At 38.4% G+C, this 7,747-nt stretch overlaps 1 pseudogene; it reads left to right on the top strand.

The window, feature by feature from the left end:
* Nucleotides 1-200: 200 nt before the first annotated feature.
* On the top strand, nucleotides 201-297 carry LOC126941568 (uncharacterized; annotated as a pseudogene).
* The last annotated feature ends 7,450 nt before the right edge of the window (nucleotides 298-7,747 follow it).

Raw genomic sequence — 7,747 nt, 5'->3', positions numbered from 1 at the left:
TTGCAGCATCCCTGGACTCTGCTCACTGGATGCTAGAAGCACCTCATCCCCAGATATGGCAACAGAAACTGTCTCCAAACATCGCCAAATGGCCCTAGGAGGGAACCCCTACCCCTCGTCCCATTAGAACCACTGCTCTAACTCACGGTTATTTTACATGTAGTCTGTCTCTCCCCCCATACTATAAACTCCAGCAGGGTGCTTGCTTTGGCAACATGTACATACCAAAATTGGAACGATACAGAGATTAGCATGGCCCCTGTGCAAAGATGACACACATTTGTGCAGCATTCTATTAAAAAAAAAAAAAACAAAAAAAACAAAACGACCAGAAGAGCTTTCCTCTCTCCTAGATTCCCAAGGACATACCCCAATGCCTAGGCACATCTCAAATGCTGAACAAGAATTTGTTGAATAAATGAATGAATGAGATGGCTAAGCCAGGATTTCAGAGCTCTAATGAGGGTGAAGACCACAGGTGTCAATAGCGGAGAAGAAAAGGAAGGAATACATCTGAGCCACATTTGGAGAGCAGAAATTAAATTTTATGGGAACACAGTCACATCCATTCATTTGCATATAATCTATGGCTGCTTTCTGTGTTACAGAAGGCAGAGCTGAGTAGTTGCAACAGAGACCACATGGCTCACGAAGCTTTAAATATTTACTGTTGGACCCTTCACAAAGAGGTTGTTGACCCCCTTTTTAGAGATTGTGTTTAGAATATAAATCCTAAGTGAACTATTATGAAAGTAGCTACATGACTTTGATTATTTGCAAAATAGATTTCCATTTTTAAAAATTTTACCATTGCCCTATTTCTCACACACATGAGAAATCTGTATGCACAAAAATGCATGAACATGTATTGCAGAGACGTTCTTTCCTGATAAATATTTTATCCTGTTATTGGATTTTTTTTTTTGTTTTTGAGGGAATTTGAATGCACTGCACTCCTCTTTTCCTAGAAGGTCAGAACTTCTTCTTCTTCTTCTTTTTTTTTTTTTTTTTAATTTCAATCTTCTAGTTTTCTAAAGATTTTGTTGGGAACAAGGGAAAATTAAGAAAAAGGGTCTCAGTCCTCTGTGTAAAAAACTATTTTTTTTATAGCTTTTGTCACGCTAAAGACACAAATCTGTTTTTTTTTGTGGTTGCTGACAGAATATATAAATTCTGTCTTGAAGATTGTGTGAAGCTTTTGTAGTTCATTCGCTGATTCATTCAACAAGCGTTAAGAAATGGCGTCTGAGCACTAGTGCCTGCGAATGTAGAGCTGCATAAAATGCATATTTGCCAGTAGCCTACCAGCAGCGACAGACAGGAAGCAATTACCTGGACGACAGCCTTGTTTGTGCTAAAATAAAGTGAAAATGGGAGTACAGGGAAGGTACAACCAAGCCTGCTTTACAGAACGGAAGCAAGCATAGGCTTTGTATCTTAAATTATACTTTTAGTTGTTGTTGATAGATACTAAGGCACCAGTATCCTTGGTTAGAAGAAGTTTTACCCCCAAATCTAAAACTCAAATGTAGCATCACCTGTAAGAATCATGTTTAATTTAATTATTTTCCACCAATCCTCTCCTGATTAGCATGAAATATAAGAATCAAGTTTTATTTGATCATTTCCTGAAAATCCTCTCCTGTTGCTGTTAGCACAGGTGATGTCCCTTAGGATTGAGCTCTGCGTGCAACATGGAACATCTGGGTGCTCAGGAGAAGACTATGGGACTCAGTACAGTTCTGGAGAATCAAGGGTGCCTGCATCTGAGTTCACATATAACCAAGGAAGGGTACCTGAGGTTGGTTTCCTTTACTAAGTATCTCTTAGGTTCCAGCCCGCTGAGCTGGCATCTTTTCCCAGACAGTATTATTTTCATGGGGAGTGAAATAAGGTCTGAAGCAGTGTTTCTGTCCTTGAATGTTGCTGTGTATTAGAATTACCTAGCGAGCTTTGAGTCCCGATACCAGGCTACTTCCCAGACAAATTACAGTACAACATGGTATCTGAGGGCAGGACCCAGACAGCTGTAGTTTTTAAGCTCCTTAAGTGACTCCAATGTGCAGCCAAGTTTGAAATGGCTGCTGTAAATCAACAACTCTGAAATGTTAGCTTGCCTTAGAAGTTCCCACCGGGCCTGTGAAACAGATTGCTGGGCTCCAGCCCCAGAGTTTCTGATCCAGTGGGTGTGGGGCAGCTGGGGGATTTGCATTTCTAATAAGTTCCCATGCGATGCTGATGTGCTGGTCTGAGGACAACACTTTGAGAACCACTGCTTTAAATTGAAGTAATGAGAAGGAATGGTTGTGGGAGAATAGTGGTTCATCCTATTCCTTCACTAAGTTGGTCCAGTCTGCTTTTTGAAGAAGAAGAGTGGAGAGGGTCAGACTGGAGATGTTACTGCAGTAGTTACTTTGTGCTTTTAAGACATTCTTGGAATGATATATAACCCATCTTTAGAATGCCCTTGCCCTACTTGGGAAAACACAGTACTTTTCAGGGTCTCTCACTTTGCCTCTCTCACTCCCCCTTTCTCTCTCTCTCTCTCTCTCTCTCTCTCTCTCTCTCTCTCTCTCTCTCTCCCCCTCTCTCTCTCTCTCTCTCCCCCTTCTTAGAAAAGGCTTGAGAAGGGAACTTTGTTAAAATACTAAAGAGCATCTAAGGGAATCAGTTGCATTCAAAACACTTTTAATGTTAGAGGAAATTTGACATGTGAAAAGGTTTTTGTAAAAAGCAATCTTAAATGGTGTAGGTATTTCCGATGAATTTTTTTTTTTTGGCCCTGTAGGAAAAACTTGTAGCTAATAGCAGAAAGACCCATTCCACATGAAATAACAGTGAGTTCAAAAGTAATAGTAAATACAACACAAATAATTAAACATATTTTAACTGTCTATATTGACGTCAGCAAAGAGCACCATGCCCACACCTTAATTACCTTAAGCATTTATGAAGCAGTTTCATACCACCTCAAATTCATTTCTCCTTCAGCCCACCTCTTATGTGATGTAAAACCAGACATTTATATCACTTTCTAAATACCCTTTCAAGCACTTCATATTCAACTGAGGGGATACTCTTCTTGCTAGTCATGATTATTTAGCATCTTCTATTTATATATGCCATTTAATGAGTGAAAATTTCCCAGTGGCTGTGAAATTCTAGAAAGTAAATTAGAACAGAGGACACATTGACCAGTAGATAATTACAGGCCCTGGAGGATTGATAACAACACATATTTTAGGAAGGAAGTGGTGAAGTCAATTAGGCAAAATCTACGGAAGTGAAATGGCGAGCTGTCCAGTGTGCTCTGAATTTTGAGTCCTTATCCTCTGAAAACCCAGGAGCTCTTTGATATGATGTTTTCCTTTTCCTTATTTATAGAAATACTTTATCTTTTAAGAGCATTATTAGGTTCACAGCAAAAGCAAGAGGAAGGTACAGAGATTTCACACGTATCCTTTGTCCCCATACAAGCACAGCCTCCCCCATTACCAACACCCCCCACCAGAGTGGCACGCTGGTAACAATCCATGAGCGAACATTGACACATCATTGTCCCCCAAAGTCCATAGTTTACATTAGGTTTCCCTCTTGGTATTTCACATCCTATGGGTTTGAACAAATGTATAAAGATGTGTATCCACCATTGTAGTATCATACAGAATATTTACCCTTCCTACGAACCCTCTGTGTTCTGCCTATTCATCCCTCCCTTTCCCAAAAACCCTGACAATCACTGATTTTTCTTTTTTTTTTTTTGAGACGGAGTTTCGCTCTTGTTGCCCAGACTGGAGTGCAATGGTATGATCTCAGCTCACCGTAACCTCTGCCTCCCAGGTTCAAGCGATTCTCCTGCCTCAACCTCCCTAGCAGCTGAGATTAGAGGCATGTGTCACCATGCCCAGCTAATTTTGTATTTTTAGTAGAGACAGGGTTTCTCCATGTTGGTCACGCTGGTCTCAAACTCCTGACCTTAGGTAATCCACCCGCCTTGGCCTCCTAAAGTACTGGGATTATAGGCGTGAGCCACTGCGCCTGGCCCTGACAATCACTGATCTTTTTACTGTCTCCATAGTTTTGCCTTTTCCATACTGTCATCTAGTTGGAATAATACAGTGCACGTTGCCTTTGCAGATTGGCTTCTTTTCCTTAGTAATAGGCATTTAAGTTCCTGCCATGTCTTTCCACAGCTTGATAGCTCATTCTTTTTAGGGCTGAATCATATTCCATCATCTAAATGTACTTCCTTTCATTTTTTTTATTCCTTCAAATGATTAATCTTTCTTTCCACTCTCTTTTGCCTGTTTATACAATCCAAGGACACTTAAAAACTCCTTGCTATAAGAGATTATTCTCGTATGACTAAGAGTTTATAAATGATCCAGAGTTGTAGAAAGCAATCTGTTTTAAGAAGAAGTAGAAAGAAGGAGCAGAAAGAATACATGCTTTGGAGTTGCCTTTTAGCAGTTCTGGCAGGTTGAATGTGAAAGCTAACATAGCCCCTTGCAAGGCTCTCATGACTACTAACAGGGAAAATACAGAAGCGAGTCTGCTACCGAGTGGGTTCTCAGTCCGTAAATGTTGTTTACTTCACTTTCAATTACTTGAAGAGTTTATTTCCTTTAGCAAGTATTTACTTAGAGACTTCTGTGTGGCATGTTTTGGGACTACAGAGATGTGAAAGAGTTCCTTCTTCTGGAGGACTTCATAGTGTAAAAGAAAGGTAGAAAAATAAACAGGCGGCCGGGGACAATGGCTCACGCCTGTAATCCGAACACTTTGGGAGGCTGAGGCGAGTGGATCACAAAGTCAGGAGATCGAGATCAGCCTGACTAACATGATGAAACCCCATCTCCACTAAAAATACAAAAATTAGCCGGGCATGGTGGCATGTGCCTGTAGTCTCAGCTACTTGGGAAGCTGAGGCAGGAGAATTGTTTGAACCCAAGATGTGGAGGTTGCAGTGAGCTGAGATTGTGCCACTGCACTCCAGCCTGGTGACAGAATGAGACTCTGTCTCAAAAAAAACAAAAACCAAAAACCCCCAAAAAAACATAACAAAACAAAAAAAACCTTACACTGATTGAAAAACTTATTGTAACATTAGAAAAGCCAGAGTCTGGGGGGAAAAACACAAGGCTCAAAAGGTTCAATTTAACAACAATTTATTGAGCATCTACTGTTTTATATATTTTTCTTTGCTATTGAGATGTATATGTTACCACTAATAATAACAACAACAACCACAATGAACCAAAAAGATCCCTGTCTGAGGAACCAGGGCAGGGTATGTGTGTATGTGTACAGAAATAAACATTAAATATCATAAGTTGTATGACATTTATAAGTAAAATGCATCTCACTTTAGAGGGTAGTAAGTAATAATGAAAAGCTGCAGAAGAGAAAAGATCAGGGTAAGTAGGATGGGTCAGGTTGGGGTAGGCAGTTTACAATTTCAGATAGGGTGGTCAGAGTAAGCACAGTTGGCCCTTGAACAACATGGGTTTGAACTGCGTGGGTCCACTTACATGTGAATTTTTTTTTTCAATAAGTATATTGGAAAGTTTTTTGGAGATTTGTGACAATTTGAAAAAACTTGCAGATGAACCAAATAGCCTGGAAATACTGAAAATGTATGTCATGACTGCATCAAGTTTATGTAGATATGAGTCTATCACTTACTATCATAAAATATACACAAGTCTTATAAGGGTAAACATTTATCAAAAAGTGAACACACAGACTGTATGTGGCATCATTCATAGTAGAGAGAAATGTAAATGAATGTAAAGAGGCAGGATGGAATCATAACTGCATGAAATTAACTGCAGCATATACCACACAACTGTGGTAATTTTGTAGCCACCTCCTGTTGCTATTTCATGAGCTTAAGTGTTGTGAGTATCCGCTTAAAACTGTGTGACCCTAATCATCTCTGCCTGAGCAGTTAATCTCTCCAGTACATTGTATATGGAAGTAAAAAGTGATGTCTCAAGGTTCTGGCACATTGTGTTTACTGCAATACCATAAACCTTGAACAACATCATGGGGCTCATACAAAGTACCACCAGTGATGCTGGGAGTGCTGCTAATACGCAGAGAAACATCAGACACGTCTTGTAAACAGGAAACATATTTATGGTATCAATGAATGCAGTATGTTATTGTGAATATATTTCTTCTTCCTTGTGATTGTCTTAATAATATTTTCTTTCCTGTAGTTTGTTGTACGAGTACAGTCTCTAATATATATAACATTAAAAAATTGTATTAATTGGTTGTTTATGCTATTGATAAGGCTCCCAGTCAACAGTAGGCTATTAGTAATTAAGTTTATTGGGAGCCAAAATTTATACATGGAGTTCTGACTGCATAGATTGGCACCCTAGCCCCTGCATTGTTCAACTGTGGTCCTCATTGAGAAGATGATCTTTAAGCAAAGACTCAAAGGAAGTGAGGAAATTTACTAGGCTAATTTTAGAACAGACTGTTTCAGGAAGAAGGGATTTGTTGAGTGTGCCTGGAGTATTCTAGGAAAAGCCGAAAGGCCAATATGGCTGGAGAAAGAACAAGAGAGAAAGAAGAAAATTGAGGTCGGGAAAGGGAACAAGGCAGAGAGAGATCATATAGGGCCTTAAAGATTGAAGAAAAATCAGTGTAATGTATGACGTAGTTTTCAACATTAACTGAATAAACACTATTCGCTACTTGTAATTTTCTATAACAAATATTTCTAATTTCACCATTATAAGTCAACAATCCTCAGAGTTTTTGAAATAGATTTCTGAATAATGCAGGGAGGATTGCTGACCTTATTAAATAGACATACCGAGGAACCTAGCTTTATGATGACAAGATTTAATAAGCAGTGATTCGAGATAAACTTTGTGGAAACTGTCATTTCAATACTTTTTATCCTTCTTTCTACCTAATTAAATAAATGTTAATGGGTGGCCTAGTGCTTTGTACCATCAAAAGCATGTGACGTGTATCAACAGCTTCTTTCCTTAAACATTGTTAAGTGCTATTTAACATATACTTTCAAACAAGAATTTTACAATGGTTGAATGAAAAAATTTAGAGCTTATAGTAACTTATTTTTATATTTCCTGATTTCTCATCAAATATCAGGGAGGATACCCAAAAAGACAGAAGTAAAAGGAAATGTGAAGGAAACAAAAAAATAGAAGCCCCATGCCTGACATACATAAGACCAAATGTGTCAGTTGCAACAAGAAAGTACATAGGACATCCCTCCCACCATTTTTTGGTTGATACAGATATTTTATTGGTGGTTGTCTGTTTTAGATAGTTGTGCTCTATGAACATTGTTATTATTTAAAATGTTGAGTTATAACAGAAGTATCAATATGTCACAAATTTTATAAACACACATTTGGAAAATGATACATTTTCCATTTACCATGGTTTATTTCTCCCTACTATTATTGTGTTTTTTGAGCTCTTTCTAATTTTTCTTAGAATAACTAATGATATTAGGCACTTCTTCATGGAGAAAGCATCCGTCTCTTTCTCTCACTGTCAATCTATTTATCATGCTTTTCTGTATATACGAAACACATTATTAACCTAATAGAAAAAAGGAAATTTACAAGGAAAAATATGTATTGTCTAAGAACATGCCCCTGGGCTTCTGACACACCTGCTTTTGAATCCTGCCACTTCTGTGAGACAAACCTGTTTATTGCTTCATCTATTTAATATTTGAACTTATTATATATAA

This window comes from Macaca thibetana, chromosome 18 (assembly GCF_024542745.1).
Source record: "Macaca thibetana thibetana isolate TM-01 chromosome 18, ASM2454274v1, whole genome shotgun sequence".
Lineage (NCBI taxonomy): Eukaryota > Metazoa > Chordata > Mammalia > Primates > Cercopithecidae > Macaca > Macaca thibetana.
This window is presented reverse-complemented; position numbering and strand designations above follow the sequence as displayed.